This window comes from Peromyscus leucopus, unplaced genomic scaffold, assembly GCF_004664715.2.
Source record: "Peromyscus leucopus breed LL Stock unplaced genomic scaffold, UCI_PerLeu_2.1 scaffold_1542, whole genome shotgun sequence".
NCBI classification, from domain to species: Eukaryota; Metazoa; Chordata; class Mammalia; order Rodentia; family Cricetidae; genus Peromyscus; species Peromyscus leucopus.
In genome coordinates this window covers 7,172-27,520 of record NW_023504713.1, presented here as the reverse complement: position 1 = coordinate 27,520, position 20,349 = coordinate 7,172, and the positions used below count along the sequence as shown (strand labels likewise).

Sequence of the window (20,349 nt, the reverse complement as noted above, 5' to 3'; positions counted from 1 at the left end):
AATATTCAAACACCTCAAAGACCTACAGAATATGGCATTTAAAATATTTTAAGAACTTTGCCTTTACTAAACATTGAGTTACATCTGCCTCTGGCAGAACCAATCTATTTCAGAGAAGATGATGGGCATTGAAGAATATCCTTATGGAGTTTGCTTTCTTTGTGGCAAAAGTTAGCAACTGGACAAAAAAAGTGCTCTTGCCTGGATTGCTTGACACTATGATGTATAAACTGAACATGCAAGATGCATAGAAAAGTGACCACAGAACTTTGCCAGTCAAGATGAGTTGGTTTTTCAGGTTCCTACTTCACAAAAGAACCTTCCAGACATTCTGCAGGACATTCTGACTGAAGAACTTTGCCAAAATAGATGAAACAATCCTTCAAATTTCCTGCTTCACTAAAAAGTCTGACAGAGACTCTGGACAGTAGGCTGAAGGTGGCTGCCCCAGTGTTACACAGGATCTTTGGGTGACTCTCTAGGCAGTCAGATGTCTATGTAATTTCTGAAAGTGGCTTACAATGCTCTTTCTGTGTATTCAGATAATGTTATATTCTTCTGGGGTCTTTGATGGAGGTGAAGACTATATAGTTATAGTTATTGTTTTTCTTACTTATGATAAAATGTAAGTTAGTTATAATACTTTTAGCCTCACAAAATAGGACATATGATAGAGTATTTTCTTTAATTTAGCCAAATACTAAAAGCCTAGATATTGTTATTGTAATTTTTGTTTGATAACTGTTTTATTATATGTAATTTTACTATGTTAAAATGAAAACCTTCCTTTTTTATTAGACTGAAAAGGGGAAGTACTGTGGGATGATCTGTCTGTATGCTCTGAATATGTGTTGCTACCGTTGGTTAAAAAAAAGCTTCTCTAGCCTATTGCAAGACAGGTTATAGCCAAGTGGAAAATTCAAGCAAAGATACAGGGAAAAGGAAGGTGGAGTGAGGGAGACACTGAGATCTGCCAGGAGGAGTAAGATGTAATAAAATAAGGTATAGCCATGAGACACGTGGTGATATACAGATTAATAATGATGGGTTAATTTAAGATGTAAGAGCTAGCTAGCAAGAAGCCTGAGCCATAGACCAAACTATATGTAATTAATATTAAGTCTTTGGTTATTCAGGTACGTGCAGGTGGGACAGACTCTTCCAGCTACAGAACAGGGAATGATATTTTTCAGTGAAAGTGCAATGATACCTTAGAACTGATCCAGGCATGCACAGATTGTCTTGAACTTGTCTCATCTGTGGTGATGTCAAAACTGCACGTGGGGTGCTCTGGAATCAAGGCTGCTTCTCAAATGGAATTTCATCTTATCTGTTCTTCTCTTCCATCATCAGGTACATAGAGTTGTGTGAGGACTGTTCCTGACTTACAGGAAACTGAGACTTTAATATCATGTCCACAAAAGCTTCACATACACAACTGCACTAGTGAATAACTTGGTAACTGTAATTGTGGTCCAGCCAGGCTGATGTGTGAGACTGGCCATTGTGGTGATTGCTTCTCATTTCCAAAACACTTTGTTTACCTGCTTTCAAAAATTAATGGATGTCCTCTGAGAGACAAGAACCAAAGTTCTTGATTTTCTGTACAATGATAAAGTAAATTGGATCCTTAGAGGAAAGAGACTAAGTGAGCTGAGAACACTGGATGGAAGATTGCTACTCTAAAGTAAATGAAGAGAGGAGTCAAATATTACTAAATCCCCATGTTTCCAAAAGAAGTCAAATAATGAGGCTGAGTTGTCTACAAGGCACAGGGTCTAATCACAGACCTCATCTCTTTGTCTTGCCCTGAGCTCAATTGTTGGTGAAAGCAATACTAACATGTGTGTGTGTGTGTGTGTGTAACAAATGTTTACCTCACTGATGCTTCCTAGTGTTCATATCAGGCCCCTCAGTCTCACTTTACAAATTGTCCTATTTATAGATAGAGGAATTATCAACATTTTTTCATGTCACAGAGTCCATGAAATATGTATACTTGGCCTAAGTAAACAGTCCAAGAGTTTGTGTTGCTTATTTACCAATCTGTAACTAATGAAGCATATTATATATTTTCCTTTCTCTTTGGTGTCATTTCTACACCCAATGATGTACATTCATGGACAGATGCATGGGTCTTATGAGTAAGGAGGCTCCTGATGTGGCTACACTCTCAGGTCATGTGCTCCCCAAGTTATACCATAGGATTCTACATCATCTGAAAATACCAGGCTCAATATAGTATTAGACAAATATGTGAGGATATAATGAATTTGTGACATGGAATGGGAATATTAGATGTTGACATTTCTCAAGAGAGCACTTTGAAGTGCCAAATAATGTGATAAGGACACAAGAATGCTGTGACCTCCTTCAATTTCTAGAGATGATTTACATAAAATGATGCTCCCATGCCTCAGATATTCTCCTGAATAAAATATCATTTTGTATATAACAATTACTTTTGTTATTCTATAAATAAAAGAAACTTAGGACTATGATATTAGGGTATAAACCTGATCGATCCAAAAAGACTCAGAGAAACAATCAGATGACCCTTCCCTCCAGCTTTCCAGATTGAAAAAATCCTTCAAATCTCTCTCAGCACCTCCCTATTCCTTCCTGTGTCTCTCTATCTTCATCTGGGTCAGCCAAACACCCTAAGGTTTATTCTTGCCAGATAAATGTGGACTCCATCCTCTCTAAATCAAGGTTTAATTTTATTGGCAGTCTCAGAGTGACAGTGCAAACTAATCTTCCACAATATTTCTAATTTTTGTCTAATTAAAAAGGAAAGATTTCAACTCTCACATAGTAAAACAATATACAATAAGAATTATCAACTATTGTCTGAATTAAAGGAAAGGTATTAACTTTAACAAAATGAAACCATATACAATAAGAAAAATTATCAAGTAAGAATTATATTCAAAATATCCACTCCATTTGTATTTGGCCTATTCTGATAATATAGTTCATTATTTATCCTCTCTTAGTGATTCCAAAGGTTTGTACAAAATTTACTTTCTATTACAATTAAGAAAACTGTAACTATAAATATCTAGTATTCAACCCCATCAATAGACACATGAAGGATATAATATTAACTGTTAAACAGGAAATGCAGAGCAAACAACTTCCAAAACTATAGAAAAAACAGAGACATCTGGCTGCCTAGTCAGTCACTCCAAGTTTCTTCTGCAATATTGGGGCATCCATCTTTGGCCTACAGGCCCAGAATATCTGACAGACCTTTATGTGGAAGCAGGAAATTTTGAACAATGTCTGTCCTTGTCATAACAAAGGTCAGCAGTCAACTTCTTTTGTGTCCTGCTTCTCCAATTTGTATATCACGCTGTCAGCAGTTGGGGCAAGGGCAGTTTCAGGCCCAGTGGCTAACTTTGCCAAAATGAAAGCAAACCATATATTGTAGCATGAATCTTAAAGGGTCTTATTAATAAAAACAAACCCAAAACCAGGTATTGGGGTGAATGCTGAAAGATCAGAGTAACAGAACAAGCCACATCCAATGTCGCCTTGCAAACTTCTCAGCTGATCTTGTTTCCTCAAACTGGAAGCCTCTGAGTCCTCATCTGAATGGATCTCAGCTGAACTGCTGCTCAAAGCTCAAAAAGCTAAAGTTCCTGGTCCTCATGCCTTATACACCTTTCTGCTTCCTGACATCACTTCCTGAGATTAAAGGCATGTGTCACCATGCCTGTTGGTTTCCAGTGTGGCCTTGAATTCACAGAGCTGCAGATGGATCTTGGCCTCCCAAGTGATAGGATTAACAGTGTGTCTGCCACCATTTTTAGGCCTCTATGTCTATCTAGTGGATGTTCTCTTCTCTGACACCAGATAAGTTTACTAGGGTGCCCAGTATATTGGGGGCACAATATCAGCATGGTGTATGGAGGTTCTTCAAAGATGATCATTCTTTTTGGAGAAGATTGGTGGTGCCAAATACAAACACATCACACTGTCATAGAAAGAATGATGTTATTAAGAGATTTTAAATGTCATATTCTATAGGTCTCTGAAGTGTTTGAAGACCATATAACTATTTAAAATATATGTTTGACCTTCAAATCATATCTAACATGACTACAATTGTGATTGTTATAGATGACTAACTACTAACCTGTCATTATTATCCTAAATATCTTTCAAGAACTTTACATTACATTTTTAAATGAGCTCTATAGGTACAATACCTAAAACAAAAAAATAGAAACATGTAATATGGTATAGTAAAAATAACTGTAAATTTGTGTCAATATAGAAAAATCCATACCAATATGAAATATTTGAGGCTAGTAGTTGCTTTTTAGTTTAAATAAACCCTTTTACTTATTCCTATATCCCCTTTTTCTTTTCAGAATGAAACCCCTAATCAAATTACCTTTATTAATTTTCTTCTTGGCCAAGAGCAATAACAACTTGCTAACATAGTAAAAATGGCTATTTTACCAAAATCAATCTACAGATTCAGTGCAATCCCCATTAAAATACCAACACAATTCTTCACAGACCTGGGAAAGAATAATACTCAAATTCATATGGAAAAACAAAAAAACCCAGGATAGCCAAAAAAAATCCTGTACAATAAAAAAACATCTGGAGGCATCATGGTCCCTGACTTCAAGCTCTACTATACAGCTACAGTAATAAAAAACAGCTTGGTATTGGCATAAAAACCAACATGTGGACCAATGGAATCAAATTGAAGACCCTGATATTAATCTGAACACATGTGAACATATAATTTTTGACAAAGAAGCTAAAAGTGTACAATAGAAAAAAGAAAGCATCTTCAACAAATAGTGTTGGCATAACTGGATATCAACATGTAGAAGGCTGCAAATAGATCCACATCTGTCACCGTGCACAAAACTTAAGTCCAAGTGGATCAAGGACCTCAACATTAATCCAGCTACTCTGAACCTGCTAGAAGAGAAAGTAGGAAGGAGTCTTGAATGCATTGGCATAGGAGATCACTTCCTAAATATAACACCAGTAGCACAGACACTGAGAGAAACAATCATAATGGGACCTCTTGAAACTGAGAAGCTTTTGTAGAGCAAAGGATGCAGCCAACAAGGCAAAGCAACAGACTACAGAATGGGAAAAGATCTTCACCAACCCACATCTGACAGAGGACTGATATCCAGAATGTATAAGGAACTCAAGAAATTAGACATCAAAATGACCAACAGTCCAATTAAGAAATGGGCTATAGAACTAAACAGAGAATTCTCAACAGAGGAAACTCAAATGGCTGAAATACATTTAAGGAATTGCTCAACATCCCTAATCATCAGGGAAATGAAAATCAAAACAGCTCTGAAATACCACCTTACACCTGTCAGAATGGCTAAGATCAAAAACACTGAAGACACTTTATGCTGGAGAGAATGTGGAACTAGGGAACTCTCCTCCACTGCTGGTGGGAGTCCAAGCTTGTACAACCACTTTGGAAATCAATGTGGCACTTTCTTAGAAAATTGGGAATCAATCTCCCCCAAGATCCAGCTATACCACTCTTGGGCATATACCCAAGAAATGCTCAATCATACCACAAGAGCACTTGCTCAGCTATGTTTATATCAGCATTGCTTGTAATAGCCAAAACCTGGAAACAATCTAGATGCCCTTCAACTGAAGAATGGATAAATAAATTGTGGCACATATACACAATGGAATACTACTCATCAGAGAAAAACAATGACATCATGAGGTTTGCAGGCAAATGGATGGATCTAGAAAAAATCATCCTGTGTTAGGTAACCCAGACTCAGAAAGACAAATATGGTATGTAATCACTCATTGGAGGATGCTAGATGTGGAACAAGGATGACTGGAATGCTACTCACATCACCAGTGATGCTACCTGTAAAACAGGACCCCAAGAAAGACACGGGGATCACCCAATAATGGAGAAATTGATGGGATCTACATGAACAGCCTGGAAATGACTGGGTGCAATGAACGGTGAGGGTCGAGGGAAAGAGAGCCGGAGATCCCAGCTGGATCAAGAACAGAGAGAGAGAGAACAAGGAATAGGAGACCATGGTAAATGAAGATCACATGAGAAAAGGAAGAAACAAAGTGCTAAAGAAGCTCACAGAAATCCACAAAGATACCCCCACAAAAGACTGCTGGCAATGGCCGAGAGACAGCCGGGACTGACCTACTCTGGTGATGGGATGGCCAAACACCCTAATAATTGTGCCAGAAACCCCATCCAAGGACTGAGGAATCTGGATGCAGGCATCCACGGCTAGGCCCCGGGTGGAGCTCAGGGAGTCTAATTAGAGAAAGAGGAGGGTTTATATGAGCAAGAATTGTTGAAACCAAGGTTGCATAAGCACAGGGACAAATAGCCAAACAAATGGAAAGACATGAACTATGAACCAAAGGCCAAGGGGCCCCCAACTGGATCAGGCCCTCTGAATAGGTGAGACAGTTGATTGGCTTGATCTTTTTGGGAGGCATCTAGGCAGTGGTACCAGGTCCTGGGCTCATTGCATGAGTTAGCTGTTTGAAACCTGGGACTTAAGCAGGGACGCTTGGCTCAATCTGGGAGGAGGGGACTGGACCTGCCTGGACTGAGTCTATCAGGTTGATCTCAGTCCTCGGGAGGCCTTGATCTGGAGAAGATGGGAATGGGGGGTAGGCTGGGGGAAGGGGATGGGGACAGGAAGAGAGAGAACAAGGGAATCTGAGGCTGATATGTAGAACTGAATAGTATTGTAAAATAAAATAAAATTTAAAACAAAAAAAATGGGCTATAGAAGTAACAGAGAATTCTCAACAGAGGAAATTCAAATGGCTGAAAGACATTTAAGGAATTGCTCAACATCCCTAATCATCAGGGAAATGAAAATCAAAACAACTCTGAGATACCACCTTACACCTGTCAGAATGGCTAAGATCAAAAACACTGAAGACACCTTATGCTGGAGAGAATGTGGAACTAGGGGAACTCTCCTCCACTGCTGGTGGGAGTCCAAGCTTGTACAACCACTTTGAAAATCAATATGGCACTTTCTTAGAAATTTGGGAATCAATCTCCCCCAAGATCCAGCTATACCACTCTTGGGCATATACCCAAGAAATGCTCAATCATACCACAAGAGTACTTGCTCAGCTATGTTTATATCAGCATTGTTTGTAATAGCCAAAACCTGGAAACAACCTAGATGCCCTTCCACTGAAGAATGGATAAATAAATTGTGGCACATATACACAATGGAATACTACTCAGCAGAGAAAAACAGTGACATCATGAGGTTTGCAGGCAAATGGATGGATCTAGAAAAAATCATCCTGAGTGAGGTAACCCAGACTCAGAAAGACAAATATGGTATTACTCACTCATAGGAGGATACTAGATGTGGAACAAGGATGACTGGACTGCTACTCACATAATTGCATGAGTTGGCTGTTTGAAACCTGTGGCTTATGCAGGGATGCTTGGCTCAGTCTGGGAGGAGGGGACTGGACCTGCCTGGAATGAATCTACCAGGTTGAACTCAATACTCCAGGAAGTCTTTGCCCTGGAGGAGGTGGGAATGGGAGGGTGGGCTGGGGGAAGGGAGGGGCTCAGGAGTGGGGAGAACAAGGGAATCCGTGGCTGAAATGTAGAACTGAATGATATTGTAAAATAAGATAAAAGGAAAACAATGTTTGTTTCTCTAATTTCATAATATTAATGTTAAATTTGTGAATCATTCAAATTAAAAATTAAATCACACAATTCATTTTTATTTTGCAATATAGTTACTTTTACAAAAATAGAATACCAAGTTATTTTATATATATTTCAACTCTATTAATGATTATTAAATTTAGATCCATGAAAAAAAGCCAGACCAACCCTCCCCTCCCTTCTCTGTTCTCTCTCCCCTACTAACTCTTTAGTCTCTCTCTCTCTCTCTCTCTCTCTCTCTCTCTCTCTCACCCCTCCCTGCATGTGCATCTCCCAGAGGCCTGATTCTTTTGCCCCCCCTCCAAATAAAGCTCTGATACTGGGTTTTGTTGTGGCTCATGACCTTTCCATGTGGCAAACAGCAACTGGTAACCAGCACTGCTTATCATTGTGAACACCTGTACCACCTGTTATACTGCCTATAATTTTCCTGATGTCAAACACATTCTGTGCACACAGGCTTTTCATTAACCATTTCAAAATAGGGTTGTTGGGATCTTTGGAAATTTAGCAGCTGTTGTGCCCTGCTTGTGTACAACCTGAGTGGCTGGTGACTGTCTTTGATAATGCACTTAATATTCTTTCAGAAACATACTTTCTTTTATGGTTGGTTTCTGAGTTTGGAGGAATTGATAATCTGTGATCCATTGATGTAACATATCATGTGCCATAAATTCATTGCTATGTTAGCCACATATTCCTTTAATTTCACTACCTGTCCTTCTGACTTTATACAATCAATCCATCTTGTACTTAATTTACCTGAGATAAAGTTCCAACTCTTAGCAGCTGAATATTTACCTTCTGAAAAGGCCAATATGGATGCCAAGATATTGGTGAAATGATTTTTACAAATTCCAATGTCATTTATTTGTATCTTTAGCTTCAGTCTTTGCTCATTTATAGAAGTTTGCTGAAATGCTAGTTTTATGGTCTGTCATAAAATTTTGTTTTGTTTACTGAAGCTATTTTGTCATCCATAGGATTATGGTTTTTAACAACAGGCATTAGGTCTTTTAATTGCTCTGTGAAGTAGTCTCCCCAGTACTGACAGGGAAAGATTAAATCAAATTTGAATTGTGGGCCAGTGGGAGCCCACCAAGGCATTTCGTTTTGATGAAAGGTTACCTTACATGTCCCTTGTTGATCTTCATTTATTAATACAATACTGGCCTTTAATGCAAGTTCTGCATACTCCAGAAGGTTGAGGTCTTCTATTCATATTATCTCTAGAAAAAAAAACATTGTTTCTAGGAATGCTTTGCCTACAATCCCTTTTTAGATGACTGGTTTATTACAGTTAAAACATCTTATCTTTTGATATTTCTTGAAATTTCTAGAAATTACTTCTCAAATCTTAGTATAAGCATGAGATACAATATCAGCCATATTTCTAATCCATTGATCTATTGGTGATGATCTTTCCTTTAAAGACCTAATCACCACTTTACATTAAAAAATAGCATTTTCCAAAGCCAAAGTTTCAGATAATATTCATCTGACTTCTGCATCTGATACTGTTCTATTTAGAGCTGAAGTTAATCTATGTTTAAAAATACAATTCAAGGCTTCTTTTGGACCTTGTATAATTTTAATTAATGACTCCATCTTCTTTCCTAATTCTTCAATCTTGTCCCAAGCATTTAACGCTGCTAAACTATGATCATCAAATTCACTGTCTTTGCAACACAGCTTATTGTTATTCAACCAGAAGCTGATCTTGGAAATGTTTATGCCTCTAGCCCTACTTCATTGTCCCAAGACCTGGCTTCCTCTGTCCACCATGTTCATTTTAACTGAGGAAAAGCTTCTGATATTGCTGTAACTAAATCTTTACAGTCTTGATGGTTAATACTGCTCTAAGCTTCCTATAAATTTAATGTCTACTTCAAAGGTGCTGAATGCATATCATATGAAACAACCATTTCCTTAAATCTCCTCAAATCGAACATTTCTACAGGATTCCAGTTAACTTCTCCATAACCTTGGTGGTACCTATCATATGGTGGTCATTCTTGTGTGGTAACTGGATAAACAATGGTTGGTTTTCTAATAATCTTAGGTTGCCCCTCCTCAGATTTATCATACAGTGGTGCAACACACTCTTGTGTAAATGTCTCTGTCTCTGAGCCTTTTTATTTTCTTTCTTTCTTTTTTTTGAGACAGGGTTTCTCTGTGTAGCTTTGGAGCCTTTCCTGGAACTCACTCCAAAGTCCAGGCTGGCCTTGACTCACAGAGATCTACCTGTCTCTGCCTCCCCAGTGCTGGGATTAAAGGCGTGCACCACCACCACCCGGCTGCGTTTTTATTTTCATTAGTAACTTTTTCTAAGGCTTGTATTTTTTTATTTTTTGTTTTTCAAAGCAGCTAGAGCTTGTACCATCAGTCAAAATTTTGTTATTTTTTTAGTAAGTCTTTCTAAGGCTTGTATCTTATCAATAGTAAATCTTTCTAAGGCTTGTATGTTATCAGTCAACTTTGCATTTTTGGCAGTTATCAAACCACTTTTTAAAGTATAAAATATGAATTACCAACTGATAAATTGCTAATAATTATGACTGACATTATGTCAATAAACCCAGCTATGTTGTTTATTCCCTCATTAATTTTTCCATTTTCACAGAATCCATTGTGAACTAATATGGAGCCCTAAATATCTGTACCATAACATGGCTTTGCATTCTTAACATGAGAAAGACGTCTTTCTTCTTTTTTAATCCTCATTCCCTCTGTAACATTTCCCAGGTGTCTCACCAGATCTGCTGCCGGTGACAGCATAGGCTGGGCTATGCAGCAGTAGCCACTTGCTGTGATGATGCTCAGCTGTGTGGGTGGAAAGGGGAGACTATTTGACTGTGTGGACAGGGAAGGCAGAACTTTGATGTGCAGGAGGTAGAGTGAGGCCCCTGAAAACCAGACTTAGTAAAATGGGTAGTAGAATCCCATGGGGCTGGGATGCAGTGTGGGAGGGTGCCAGGCCAACTATCACAAGTAGTGGGGGACAGCTGCCCAGGGAGTGCAAGGAGACCACTGCTGGCTGACACTGCACTAAACATCTGTGCAGAAGGCACAGGCAGTGCACAGCTGGGCTGAGTGCACAAGGAATGCACGGGCATGGGTGGCCTGAATGACAGACAGAGTGAGCAGGCAGTGAGCTGCTCACTCTGGTTCGGTGGCCTGTGGTGTAAAGGCTGTGGGTGGGTGGGCTGTAGTCACAGAGTGCTTCAAAGAGACTGCAGCAAGAAAGGCCCATGACTAACTGGGAGGATCTGGGATGAGAAGGAGAAACTGGCTGCACTGTGGCATCGTTGAAGCATTGGCATGATCTATGGCCCGCCTTGAAATGCAAGATACAGTAGCTACTTTTATTGTTCCATCAATAAATAAAATTCAGGAGGCAGATATGGTGGCATAAATCTGATAGATTCACAGAGTGAATGAAATGATCAGCTGATTCTCGTCTCCATATTTGCAGATGGAAAAAAACTTTTGAAAGTTTTTTCATTTCCTCCCTGTTCCTTCCCGTGTCTCTCCAACCTCAATTGGTCAGCCAGAAAACGCTCTGAATTATTCTAGCCAGCTGAACACGGATTCTGCCCTCTGAATGAAGGTTTAACTTTATTAGTGGATTTTGGCTGACAGTACACTCAAATCTCTTGCAACAGTTGAGCTTTATATAACTGTAAACATGCTTGTCTGGAAACCAGGCTTCCTTGATGAACTGTAAACATTCAAGTCCGTTATGTAAGGAGCCAAAATGATATAAATAAGCCTTGGGATGCTTGAGTGTTGAATATTTACAGGGCATAATCACAATGCAGGTTAGGTTTTTCTTGAATTCTTTCATTCATACAGTGTCCACCATAGTTGTGACATCTGCCCTGTGCACTGCCTCCCTTGGGCCCAGGTCAAGAGAACTCACATAGCAGGAAAACATGCAATGGGACATCATTCTGCTCAAGAAAACCTGCCCAGCCCTGACCCTGAAGTCCCTGCAGAGAAGCACATCCTGGATTCCCAGGTATGCCCAGACAGTGATAAACAGTGAACACAAACCCCTCACCATGGAATTGGGGTTGAGCTGGGTTTCCTTGTTTCACTTTTAAAAGGCAATTTACCACAAAGAAGAGATGCCGTGTGTGAGTGACAGATGATGATGACATGTGTGACAGTTTCCTGATCAGAATCCCTGGTATTTGCAGGTGTCCAGTAAGAGTCACAACTACTAGAGTCTAGAGGAGGATTGTTGCGGACTGAATAGCCCTCTAATTCCTGTGTGCCTTCTGGATTCATTTTCAGTGATTAATATATGCACTGGTCTTCAGACCCCAGGGAAGGGGCTGGAGTGGATCTCATACATATAAGACTGGTGTTTCAATAAAATTTGGAAATTCTGTCAAAAATCAACCAGTCATTTCCAGAGACAATTCCAAAAACAGGCTGTACCACATATTGGAGAGTTTGAAAGTCAATGACACAACCTTGTATTACTGTGTCAATAATGCACACTGAAGAGACTTTAGTGGGAGCCTAGACATAAGGAGAGAGTAATTATCACCAAAAGAGAGCAATCAGAAAGCAGAGAGGTCAGAGTCACCCTGAGCAGGAGCAGAAAGACATAAAAGGTTGGACTCTGTATGTCTGGTCTGCCTCTACACATCACTTGAAAGTTTCAAAGATAATCTCTCTACAAGTATGGTGTGTAGTCATACTTGAATTACTCAAATATAAAACACTATTTTCAACTCTAATGTATATATGTAGGATGTACTGTAACTCAAACAAGATGCAGACAATGATACAGAGAAGAATTGACTCTACTGTGAGCACCAGGAAACAAATTCTGAAATAAATTAGGGACTTGGTAATGTGGGTTTCCCTTTACTGAGGACAGAGCCTCAGTTGAGTTTAATGATTGAAACAGTATAGGATTCAGGTTAACCTGCCTGGAGAGATGAACAGCAGTTCTCCTTTGTGACTGGGACACGTGGGACTTTTCTGAGATGCTGTCCTCAGGTCATAGGAGGTTTGCACATGACACATCCTTTGTTACTGTCTGTCTACCACTCAGTGTTTGCTGTAGAGACATATTCACATGTGTAGCAAGCTCACTTATTTGTATCTTGACATTCACCTATGATTCTTTAAACATGTGCTACCACACTTTTTCTTTTTTCATCTTTATATCAGGCAACACATGACTGTGTCTATGTTGTGTTAGGCTAGTTTTCATGTTTCCAAATTTAGACATTCAGCATAACTGGGTCACTTAGATAATTTTTATGAGAACACACATAATCATGGCAATTTCAGAAGACTTTGTTTTTGCTCCCCAGGTTCTCATGTTTCCCTCCTCTTGCCCTTCATTACAGATGTCTTTACCTGCTTTGACTTCCATTCTGGTTCCAAAGCCTACAAAACAGAAGCCAGAATGCCAAACACAGACACACAGTCTCAGACACATAATCTAGATTCTCTAAATGGCACTGTGTGTTGTAACCAATCTTCATTATATTGTTTGATAGAAGATTTCCACTTTCATTCAAGTTCCTCCAGGTTCAAATAACACTGAGGAAAAGGCAATGGAAAGAATGTATAGGGTGGAGCTTGGAGAAGAGCTCTGTGAAATGCTGTCTTCTGGACATGACATGGCTATCACAGTCATAGATGTTTTTATCTATATAAGCCTAACTAGGGCCTGGCCATCCAGGAACCTGGTGTAGTAGGGATGATGATTTCTAGGCCCTGCCTCTTACTGAGGAGCAGTTGGAAATGTATTGTTCTGGACATGGGTAGAGTCATTTTTTTAAGTGAGTGGTCACTGGTAGGTTTCCTATGTTCAGTGCTTGGATCCACACACATGCACATAGGGGACACATGGAAAACAGAACCCCAGAGAGCAAGAGAGTTCAGAACATGAATACAAACTATTTCTGAAGTTACCAAAGACAAAAATACTTAAATGGTGGACTTATACCAAGTTTCCAAATATAGTATGAGAAATGTGCATTTATTTCTGTGATATTCCTTCCCCAATTTTTATAACCAAATGAAACTATGAAACAGAACCAAAATGAGACATACTGGGTAGAATGTCTGAAAAATGTTCTTCTAACCTCAGAGCATCAGGACAAAGGGGACACAGCACCCCTGGAGGTGGTTTCCTATCAGTACTTGCCAAGGATAACTGTCTCCACCATGTGAAGAGCTGTCTCTACCACTGCCAAGCACAGGACAAAGATCATGCACAACGAAATGGGGGAAATATAGTGTGGGGTGCCAATACAAGAGAAATGGTGATGATCTCTGGGATGTTACTGGTCACCTTGGATCCAGCTCCTCACTTCTCTTCCTGGTGATTTACATTACCAAGGTACGGAGAAAGCCCCACAATTCCTTGATGTGGGATGGTCTATATATCAAATTGCTCTGATTGGTCAATAAATAAAACTCTGATTGGGTAGTGGCCAGGCAGGAAATATAGGTGGGCTAACAGAGATGAGAATTGAGAGAACAGGATGGCTGAGTCAGAGAGACACTGCCAGCTGCCACCATGACAAGCAGCATGTGAAGAAGCTGGCAAGCCATGGGCCACGTGGCAAGGTATAGATTTATAGCAATGGATTGATTTAGGATGTAAGAACTAGAAAGCTAGATGACTGAGCCATTAGGCCAAAGAGTTTAAACAATATAAGTCTCTGTGTTTACTTGGTTGGGTCTGAGCGGCTGTGGGACTGGTGGGTGACAGAGATTTGTCCTGACTGTGGGCCAGGCAGGAAAACTCTAGCTACAATTCCTGGTCCTCTATGGTGATCCTCACCACAGGGCAAACAGTTCCCATTGTTGAAGCATGCCCTCCTCTCCACTTTATGTCATCACTTAGCATTCTCTGTCACTTTATTACTTCAGCTACCATAACCCTCAAGCCTGGATGCATGCTACAGCTTTTTATAAGGTGTGATGAACAGCTGTCCTTACCATCCCTCATCAACGCAATAATCATGTCTAGGAACCTTGGTTTTTATGTGCCACAAGCTGAGGACAGAGACAGAGAGAGATATAAATTCTCAAAGGGAAAAACAGACTGTCATAGATAAAGAAGCAGAAGGACAAGTGCACGGGTCTGGTGTCCTGAATAGGAAGGGAAATAGTCTGAGCACAGCAAGATGGGATCCAAATCAGTTTCTGGGGTCTCCTCTAAAATAAACACATGAAATCACATGTACCAAAAATTAATAAACTGCTTCCACACAAGTTATCTAATACATGAGTAATAAAAATAAGAGGACTTCACTGACACCAAAGGAATAAATTTTAAATTGTTCCTTAAGTATGATTTCTGATCAATAGAACCCCAAATTCCATTCTAAGAACAGTTCTGGAATTTTTAGAGATGCACAAATGCGTTGAGGATGTGGTAGCCTGTTCTGCCTCACTGCATCAATGTGGACTCACTGTAAACATTCCCAGGTTTCCTTTGGCAGGTCTGCACTGTCTAACTCAAAATATTTCCTGTATATTAGAAATTATAAACCACACATGACCAGGAAATGTTCCTGAGTATACATTTCCATTTCCACTAAGACGTACAGGACAAATGTCAGTCACCTGAAAGTAAACTGGAAACGGGTGCTTTTTTATATACACTCAGGAACCTCCCCAATGCAAAGCAGCCCTCAGGCTCAGGATGAAAGCCCAGCCTAGCTGAGAAGCCCCATCTCCTTCTCACTAGAGCCTCCAGCAGAGCATGGCTGTCCTGGTGCTGCTCCTCTGCCTTGTGACCTTTCCAAGCTGTAAGTGGATCAGGGTTTCAGGAGAGGGACAGGCATGTCATCTATGGGATGTATGACTGATGGTGATGTTGTTTGTCTCCAGGTGCCCTGTCCCAGGTGCAGCTGAAGGAGTCAGGACCTGGCCTGGTGCAGCCTCACAGACCCTGTCTCTCACCTGCACTGTCTCTGGGTTCTCATTAACTGGCTATCATGTACACTGGGTCGCCAGCCTCCAGGAAAGGTCTGCAGTGGATGGGAGTAATATGGAATAACGGAAACACAGATTATAATTCAGCTCTCAAATCCCGAGTCAGCATCAGCAGGGACACCTCCAAGAACCAAGTTTTCTTAAAACTGAACAATCTGCAAACTGAGGACACAGCCATGTATTACTGCGCCAGAGACACAGTGAGGGAACTCCAGTGTGAGCCTGCACAAAAAACCTCCCTACAGAGACACTCAGGACCAGCAGGGGGCGCTGAGTACCCACAGGGAATATACAGCACCAGGACTCACTTCAAAAACACAGAGTATTGATTGGACTATGCTGCATGAGCATGTATTTTTTTTGTTAGAACCGAGGTTTCCATTCTTCCCTGGGAAATCCTCTAGAGGCCCATCCTCATGTCACGTTCAATTAAAGTTCCTATTCATTCACATACTAGAATAAATGGATTTTTTTCACAAATTGCCTATGCTATCTGTTTGCTTCTTGTTATTAGGTAAATCAGCATATAACCTTAGATGTTCCAAGTATATGCATTCCCTCACATATACATATATTTCAACAGGAGATCCATAGTTCCAGGGAGACTAACTAGTAAGGAGGACCCTAGGAAAGACAGGATCGCCAGCTTTGGAGAATGAAATTTATGACATTTAACTTTAAGTTCATTACGTATGCTTAGGAATTTGAATAATATGTCATTGATCTTTATTTTTTATGCATATGAGTGGAAAACTACTCCATTAAACTACTGCATTAAATTTGCTTTTTGATGACATCTTGGAAACTTAAATATTCATTGTTTCTTTCTTCTAAACCAAGAGGACATAAAACTCGTTTAATTGGTTATCATTTTTTACATATTCCATTTTTATTTATTTCACTCTTGGGAAAATTACCTTTCACGTCAAAGTCCCAAATAATGATTCCTCTGCAGGTATATTGTATGCTCTCCGGCCAGGACGTTCTCAGCCACCAGTGTGCTCATCCCAGTTGACATCAGCTGAAGGTAATCTTTGTAACATTCACTCCTCCTATCCTTACAGAAAGAAAGGCTGAACTTTCCTTATCTGTTTGAATTAGATGTATTCCAATAGCATTCTAAAATGTATCTAGAATGTATTTAGAATACATTCTAAATGTATTCTAAAATGATGTATTTTGGCTTTGAACATGACTAAAAATAATAGCTCTTAATTAGGGGAGAAATAATGAATTTCACATCTTTGATTGCTTAGATCTAGTCTGTGCACATACATCTTTAAAAGCATGTGTTTCAGAGACCCTATGAATCTAAAATGCAAAATTAACTCCTGGATGTTTGTAGGAGTTAATGGCTGACATGTGTCTCCATAATATAGTTAGGCTATCACAATTTGATGTAAAATGCACAAGAATAAACTCATGACTGACACATGTGTGGGCCCATTAATTTTTATAGTTAAATGAGTTTTAAATCACAAATCCTTCAACAATTGATTACAGCATTTGCATATCTCCTCATCTAAGATTATATTGTTCCCAGGCCAAATTCATATTCAGGCACACTATTGTTAATAGAGTAGTTACTAAAAAGAGTGTCCATTCTTTTTAAATCATCTGTGTTTTTTTTTTTAATTAATCTCAAGTGTTTCATTTTACCAATTAAGACTCGGAGCTCAGAGAGGCAGAGAAGGCACGTAACTGCTTCCTCCTCCACTTTTGTCCCAGAAAGAGACCTTTCTCCTACACTGCCTCAAACAAAACTCCTCCACCTAGATGCCCCTCACTTCTACTCCTGTGTGTGTCTCTCTCTGTCCCCTGATGTCCTCTTACTCTCTATGGTTTTTTTTACTGTCAAGTGGTTGCTTGCTCTGCCTCTTGACCTATGGTTGATTTTATTTAATCCTGTTTACCATATTCAACCAGAAAGCTCTTGGGTTAAAGGTGTGTGCTAGGGCTGAGTCACACCACAGCTAGAAGCAGGTTTTTGCAGTAAATAACACAATCTCGGTTCACAGTGTGATCAAATATCCTGCAACCTTTCTCACTCTTTGTCTAAAGAAGAAGGAAATGTTTTTTATCTCTAACACAATAAACCACCTACAACAATGAAGCTATTTCTGCCCAGCTTGCCACAACATTCATCTTGGTTGTATTTGGCAGTTTTAGGATTAAGTATTTTTGAGTTGAACGTTTTGTAAAATGGGTGTGTCAGTCTCATATGAACTCAGAAATTTTTTATGTCCTCAGCAGTTTGTAGTCCTAAGCTGATCTTTGGGTGCTGTTTGTCAACTTATTGACAATCCTGGCTAGATGGTAGGTTGGGTGCCAACACTAGTCTGGAGCTAGAGCTGGGATTTCAGACCAGTTACACAGAGCATGGCGATACCATTTTGCCAATTTACTCTGTTTTCTTGGGACAGTTTTTTCTTGATGATCCATTCTTTTCTTTAGATATTTCACTTGATCACTGGTCTGGATTCCTGATTTGGATGTTTTTATTCTCTTGGAAAATAAAATCTGAACCCTATCCCAATCCTAACCCTAGGGGTTCCTTTTTGGCAGGCTCTGTCTTGCTGAGGGAAATTTACTTTTAGCAACACAAAATCATTACTTTTTGATTAAAAAAAATATTTGTAATTTTGAAACAAAACTTATTATGTGTGGATCAATATATCTATATTTCCCTTTCACTTTATTTATAAATTCAAGGTTTAAGTGTATGTACTTTTAGATCACAGAGGACATTTACTTTGAATTTCAGCCTGCGTTTTGCAAGCAGCTTTTAAATTTAAGTCACTGTGATTCTTATGGGCCTGCTCTGCCTCTCAAGTGCTGGGATTAAAAGAGTGACCCACCATCTGTCTATGGGATCCTTATATAGTTATTCTCACAGGGTTGACCTGGATTAATCTGGTTCTCCATTTCCCTACTTTTTAGTGTTATGACTAAACTTTCAGTTTTTAAATGTTTAATCTTATCATTCTTGCTGATTTATTCTGAATTTGTTCCCTGCAATATTTAATATTCTAGTCTTCATTAAGCATGAAGCCAATTTGTCCACTATTTCATTACTTTCCAGACATTTTGTCTGCATGAGCTACATAAAATTTTATTTTATTTAAATTTTGCCAGGTTTTGCATTTCCATCTATCTCCCCATGACCATTTGTCTCCCAGTTTGTGGTTTCCATTTTGATGATGATATAATATAGCTGTGCCACTGCACACAGACCGTGGTTGACGGAAGACACAAATTTTCCCTTTGCCTCACTTGTGTTTGTCTTATAGCCAACAGTGCTGCTGTTACTTCAGCATGTCAGGCTGACTTGGTGGTTCCTCCCTCAGTAACAGCTATTCCATCCTCTGGCCTACAGGCTTCTGCTTCCCTTTGGTTTTGGTCTCATTAGTGGTTGTTGAGCCATCAGTAAACCATGCGTTAGCCAAAAGTTGTGACCATGGCATCAGTGCCCACATTCCAATAGATGCCATTCCTGTGGAGAAGTGAGTGGATTAGGAATGGGGATTATAGGCAATTGGGCTATTTCTTCAGTGAGGGAAGGCACAGACCTCTTGGCTACCAAATCCTGGTCACAATGGAATTCAGATAGGACCCAGTTCTACTATAATACTTTCCTTTCATGGCTAAGCCTGTGAAGACTCTGACTTTAAACAGATCTAATCCATCATAGTAAGGGGAGCCATCTAACCATAGGGTGGTAGGTAATGACTGAAGATAAGGTTCTTCATGCCTTTTAAAATGTACGGATTTGTTTCTCAGAGAGAATATTTATTTTTGTGTATGGAAAGTATTTGCAAAAGAAGTGAACAGGCATATGTTAATGAATTCCTTGTTTGCTTTATGAAGTGACCCCCACTGCCAATTTACCAAAAAAAAAAATGATATGTTCTATGTTTTGGAACAACATGAATCTATCCTTGGTTACTAAATTTTGAATAAATAAAAGCATGCTGGCACTAGTCAGCCAGGCTGCAAGATTCTCTACATCATGCCTGGCTCACTTCTTTGCCTGTCCACTCCTTTTATCCTCTGCTGGGACCTGTCCACCGCTAGGGATGGCTCCAGCATCTTACCATATCTGAATGGCTTCTCAAATTATCCACAGCTGTTATGAATTTTCTGTCTGTATGGTTGTGCTTTATAGCGACTGAATTAGTTTGTTCCTAGGCATCTGTCTTAGGGTTTCTATTGATGCAATGAAATACCATGACCAAAAAGCAAGTTGGGGAGGAAAGGGTTTATTTGGCTTATACTTCAGCATTGCTGTTTATCACTGAAAGAAGTCAAAACAAAAACTCACCAAGGGCAGGATCCCAGAGTTAGGAGCTGATGCAGAGGCTATGGAGGAAGATGTTTTCTGGTTTGCTTCCCATGGCTTGACAGCCCACTATCTTATTGAACTCAGTCCAGCAGCCCAGGAACGGCACCACACAACATGGGCTGGACCCTCCCACAAATATCACTAAATGATAAAATGCCTTACAGCTGGTTATCATGGAGGCATTTCTTTAGCTGAGGCTCCTTCTCTGATGACTCTACAGCTTGTGTCAAGTTGAACACACAAGACCACCAAGTACAACTGACCCCTTGTCAACATGCAACACAAACACTTCTCTATTATGCCACAACCCTTCCTT

At 39.7% G+C, this 20,349-nt stretch overlaps 1 pseudogene; it reads left to right on the top strand.

The window, feature by feature from the left end:
• Positions 1-15,422: 15,422 nt before the first annotated feature.
• Positions 15,423-16,020, top strand: LOC114689164 (annotated as a pseudogene).
• The last annotated feature ends 4,329 nt before the right edge of the window (positions 16,021-20,349 follow it).